The following is a 6059-nucleotide window of genomic DNA, read 5'->3' on the forward strand; positions in this document are numbered from 1 at the left end:
CTAAAAACACCGAAAGGAGTTATGGCCATTTTAAAGTTTTTATTAATTCGTGCTTAAAATAGTGATCACAAATAATAGCTAAAAACTCCGAAAACTCCATATTTAAGGAGTTATGGCCATTTTAAAGTTTTTATTAATTCGTGCTTAAAATAGTGATCAGAAATAATAGCTAAAAACGCCGAAAACTCAATATTTAAGGAGTTATGGACATTTTTAAGTTTTTATTAATTCGTGCTTAAAATAGTGATCACAAATAATAGCTAAAAACGCCGAAAACTCAATATTTAAGGAGTTATGGCCATTTTATAGTTTTATTAATTCACTCTTATGGCCATTTTAAAGTTTTTATTAATTCGTGCTTAAAATAGTGATCACAAATAATAGCTAAAAACGCCGAAAACTCCATATTTAAGGAGTTCTGGCCATTTTAAAGTTTTTATTAATTCGTGCTTAAAATAGTGGTCACAAATAATAGCTAAAAAGGCCGAAAACTCAATATTTAAGGAGTTATGGCCATTTTAAAGTTTTTATTAATTCGTGCTTAAAATAGTGATCACAAATAATAGCTAAAAACGCCGAAAACTCCATATTTAAGGAGTTCTGGCCATTTTAAAGTTTTTATTAATTCGTGCTTAAAATAGTGGTCACAAATAATAGCTAAAAACGCCGAAAACTCCATATTTAAGGAGTTATGGCCATTTTAAAGTTTTTATTAATTCGTGCTTAAAATAGTGATCACAAATAATAGCTAAAAACGCCGAAAACTCCATATTTAAGGAGTTATGGCCATTTTAAAGTTTTTATTAATTCGTGCTTAAAATAGTGATCACAAATAATAGCTAAAAACGCCGAAAACTCCATATTTAAGGAGTTATGGCCATTTTAAAGTTTTTATTAATTCGTGCTTAAAATAGTGATCACAAATAATAGCTAAAAACGCCGAAAACTCCATATTTAAGGAGTTATGGCCATTTTAAAGTTTTTATTAATTCGTGCTTAAAATAGTGATCACAAATAATAGCTAAAAACGCCGAAAACTCCATATTTAAGGAGTTATGGCCATTTTAAAGTTTTTATTAATTCGTGCTTAAAATAGTGATCAGAAATAATAGCTAAAAACGCCGAAAACTCAATATTTAAGGAGTTATGGCCATTTTTAAGTTTTTATTAATTCGAGCTTAAAATAGTGATCACAAATAATAGCTAAAAACGCCGAAAACTCAATATTTAAGGAGTTATGGCCATTTTTAAGTTTTTATTAATTCGAGCTTAAAATAGTGATCACAAATAATAGCTAAAAACGCCGAAAACTCCATATTTAAGGAGTTGTGGCCATTTTAAAGTTTTTATTAATTCGTGCTTAAAATAGTGATCACAAATAATAGCTAAAAAGGCCGAAAACTCAATATTTAAGGAGTTATGGCCATTTTTAAGTTTTATTAATTCACTCTTAAAATAGTGATGACAAATAATAGCTAAAAACGCCGAAAACTCCATATTTAAGGAGTTATGGCCATTTTAAAGTTTTTATTAATTCGTGCTTAAAATAGTGATCACAAATAATAGCTAAAAACGCCGAAAACTCCATATTTAAGGAGTTATGGCCATTTTAAAGTTTTTATTAATTCGTGCTTAAAATAGTGATCACAAATAATAGCTAAAAACGCCGAAAACTCCATATTTAAGGAGTTATGGCCATTTTAAAGTTTTTATTAATTCGTGCTTAAAATAGTGATCACAAATAATAGCTAAAAAGGCCGAAAACTCAATATTTAAGGAGTTATGGCCATTTTTAAGTTTTATTAATTCACTCTTAAAATAGTGATGACAAATAATAGCTAAAAACGCCGAAAACTCCATATTTAAGGAGTTATGGCCATTTTAAAGTTTTTATTAATTCGTGCTTAAAATAGTGATCACAAATAATAGCTAAAAACGCCGAAAACTCAATATTTAAGGAGTTATGGCCATTTTTAAGTTTTTATTAATTCGAGCTTAAAATAGTGATCACAAATAATAGCTAAAAACGCCGAAAACTCCATATTTAAGGAGTTGTGGCCATTTTAAAGTTTTTATTAATTCGTGCTTAAAATAGTGATCACAAATAATAGCTAAAAAGGCCGAAAACTCAATATTTAAGGAGTTATGGCCATTTTTAAGTTTTATTAATTCACTCTTAAAATAGTGATGACAAATAATAGCTAAAAACGCCGAAAACTCCATATTTAAGGAGTTATGGCCATTTTAAAGTTTTTATTAATTCGTGCTTAAAATAGTGATCACAAATAATAGCTAAAAACGCCGAAAACTCCATATTTAAGGAGTTATGGCCATTTTAAAGTTTTTATTAATTCGTGCTTAAAATAGTGATCACAAATAATAGCTAAAAACGCCGAAAACTCCATATTTAAGGAGTTATGGCCATTTTAAAGTTTTTATTAATTCGTGCTTAAAATAGTGATCACAAATAATAGCTAAAAACGCCGAAAACTCAATATTTAAGGAGTTATGGCCATTTTTAAGTTTTTATTAATTCGAGCTTAAAATAGTGATCACAAATAATAGCTAAAAACGCCGAAAACTCAATATTTAAGGAGTTATGGCCATTTTTAAGTTTTTATTAATTCGAGCTTAAAATAGTGATCACAAATAATAGCTAAAAACGCCGAAAACTCCATATTTAAGGAGTTGTGGCCATTTTAAAGTTTTTATTAATTCGTGCTTAAAATAGTGATCACAAATAATAGCTAAAAAGGCCGAAAACTCAATATTTAAGGAGTTATGGCCATTTTTAAGTTTTATTATTTCACTCTTAAAATAGTGATGACAAATAATAGCTAAAAACGCCGAAAACTCCATATTTAAGGAGTTATGGCCATTTTAAAGTTTTTATTAATTCGTGCTTAAAATAGTGATCACAAATAATAGCTAAAAACGCCGAAAACTCCATATTTAAGGAGTTATGGCCATTTTAAAGTTTTTATTAATTCGTGCTTAAAATAGTGATCACAAATAATAGCTAAAAACGCCGAAAACTCCATATTTAAGGAGTTATGGCCATTTTAAAGTTTTTATTAATTCGTGCTTAAAATAGTGATCAGAAATAATAGCTAAAAACGGCGAAAACTCAATATTTAAGGAGTTATGGCCATTTTAAAGTTTTTATTAATTCGTGCTTAAAATAGTGATCACAAATAATAGCTAAAAAGGCCGAAAACTCAATATTTAAGGAGTTATGGCCATTTTTAAGTTTTATTAATTCACTCTTAAAAAAGTAATCACAAATAATAGCTAAAAACGCCGAAAACTCCATATTTAAGGAGTTATGGCCATTTTAAAGTTTTTATTAATTCGTGCTTAAAATAGTGATCACAAATAATAGCTAAAAACGCCGAAAACTCCATATTTAAGGAGTTATGGCCATTTTAAAGTTTTTATTAATTCGTGCTTAAAATAGTGATTACAAATAATATCTAAAAACGCCGAAAACTCCATATTTAAGGAGTTAAGGCCATTTTAAAGTTTTATTAATTCACTATTAAAATAGTGATCGCAAATAATAGCTAAAAACGCCGAAAACTCCATATTTAAGGAGTTATGGCCATTTTAAAGTTTTTATTAATTCGTGCTTAAAATAGTGATCAGAAATAATAGCTAAAAACGCCGAAAACTCAATATTTAAGGAGTTATGGCCATTTTAAAGTTTTTATTAATTCGTGCTTAAAATAGTGATCACAAATAATAGCTAAAAACGCCGAAAACTCCATATTTAAGGAGTTATGGCCATTTTATAGTTTTTATTAATTCGTGCTTAAAATAGTGATCACTAATAATAGCTAAAAACGCCGAAAACTCAATATTTAAGGAGTTATGGCCATTTTTAAGTTTTATTAATTCACTCTTAAAATAGTGATCACAAATAATAGTTAAAAACGCCGAAAACTCCAAATTTAAGGAGTTATGGCCATTTTAAAGTTTTTATTAATTCGTGCTTAAAATACTGATCACAAATAATAGCTAAAAACGCCGAAAACTCAATATTTAAGGAGTTATGGCCATTCTTAAATTTATTAATTCGTGCTTAAAATAGTGATCACAAATAATAGCTAAAAACGCCGAAAGGAGTTATGGCCATTTTAAAGTTTTTATTAATTCGTGCTTAAAATAGTGATCACAAATAATAGCTAAAAACGCCGAAAACTCAATATTTAAGGAGTTATGGCCATTTTATAGTTTTATTAATTCACTCTTATGGCCATTTTAAAGTTTTTATTAATTCGTGCTTAAAATACTGATCACAAATAATAGCTAAAAACGCAGAAAACCCAATATTTAAGGAGTTATGGCCATTTTAAAGTTTTTATTAATTCGTGCTTAAAATAGTGGTCACAAATAATAGCTAAAAAGGCCGAAAACTCAATATTTAAGGAGTTATGGCCATTTTAAAGTTTTTATTAATTCGTGCTTAAAATAGTGATCACAAATAATAGCTAAAAACGCCGAAAACTCCATATTTAAGGAGTTATGGCCATTTTAAAGTTTTTATTAATTCGTGCTTAAAATAGTGATCACAAATAATAGCTAAAAAGGCCGAAAACTCAATATTTAAGGAGTTATGGCCATTTTAAAGTTTTTATTAATTCGTGCTTAAAATAGTGATCACAAATAATAGCTAAAAACGCCGAAAACTCAATATTTAAGGAGTTATGGCCCTCTTAAAGTTTTATTAATTCACTCTTAAAATAGTGATCACAAATAATAGCTAAAAACGCCGAAAACTCCATATTTAAGGAGTTATGGCCATTTTAAAGTTTTTATTAATTCGTGCTTAAAATAGTGATCACAAATAATAGCTAAAAACGCCGAAAACTCAATATTTAAGGAGTTATGGACATTTTTAAGTTTTATTAATTCACTCTTAAAATAGTGACCACAAATAATAGCTAAAAACGCCGAAAACTCAATATTTAAGGAGTTATGGCCATTCTTAAGGTTTTATTAATTCGTGCTTAAAATAGTGATCACAAATAATAGCTAAAAACGCCGAAAGGAGTTATGGCCATTTTAAAGTTTTTATTAATTCGTGCTTAAAATAGTGATCACAAATAATAGCTAAAAACTCCGAAAACTCCATATTTAAGGAGTTATGGCCATTTTAAAGTTTTTATTAATTCGTGCTTAAAATAGTGATCACAAATAACAGCTAAAAACGCCGAAAACTCCATATTTAAGGAGTTATGGCCATTTTAAAGTTTTTATTAATTCGTGCTTAAAATAGTGATCACAAATAATAGCTAAAAACGCCGAAAACTCAATATTTAAGGAGTTATGGCCATTTTATAGTTTTATTAATTCACTCTTATGGCCATTTTAAAGTTTTTATTAATTCGTGCTTAAAATAGTGATCACAAATAATAGCTAAAAAGGCCGAAAACTCAATATTTAAGGAGTTATGGCCATTTTTAAGTTTTATTAATTCACTCTTAAAATAGTGATGACAAATAATAGCTAAAAACGCCGAAAACTCCATATTTAAGGAGTTATGGCCATTTTAAAGTTTTTATTAATTCGTGCTTAAAATAGTGATCACAAATAATAGCTAAAAACGCCGAAAACTCCATATTTAAGGAGTTATGACCATTTTAAAGTTTTTATTAATTCGTGCTTAAAATAGTGATCACAAATAATAGCTAAAAACGCCGAAAACTCCATATTTAAGAGTTATGGCCATTTTAAAGTTTTTATTAATTCGTGCTTAAAATAGTGATCAGAAATAATAGCTAAAAACGCCGAAAACTCAATATTTAAGGAGTTATGGCCATTTTAAAGTTTTTATTAATTCGTGCTTAAAATAGTGATCACAAATAATAGCTAAAAAGGCCGAAAACTCAATATTTAAGGAGTTATGGCCATTTTTAAGTTTTATTAATTCACTCTTAAAAAAGTAATCACAAATAATAGCTAAAAACGCCGAAAACTCCATATTTAAGGAGTTATGGCCATTTTAAAGTTTTTATTAATTCGTGCTTAAAATAGTGATCACAAATAATAGCTAAAAG

The sequence above is a fragment of the Musca domestica genome, unplaced genomic scaffold (genome assembly GCF_030504385.1).
Source record: "Musca domestica strain aabys unplaced genomic scaffold, Musca_domestica.polishedcontigs.V.1.1 14, whole genome shotgun sequence".
NCBI lineage: Eukaryota > Metazoa > Arthropoda > Insecta > Diptera > Muscidae > Musca > Musca domestica.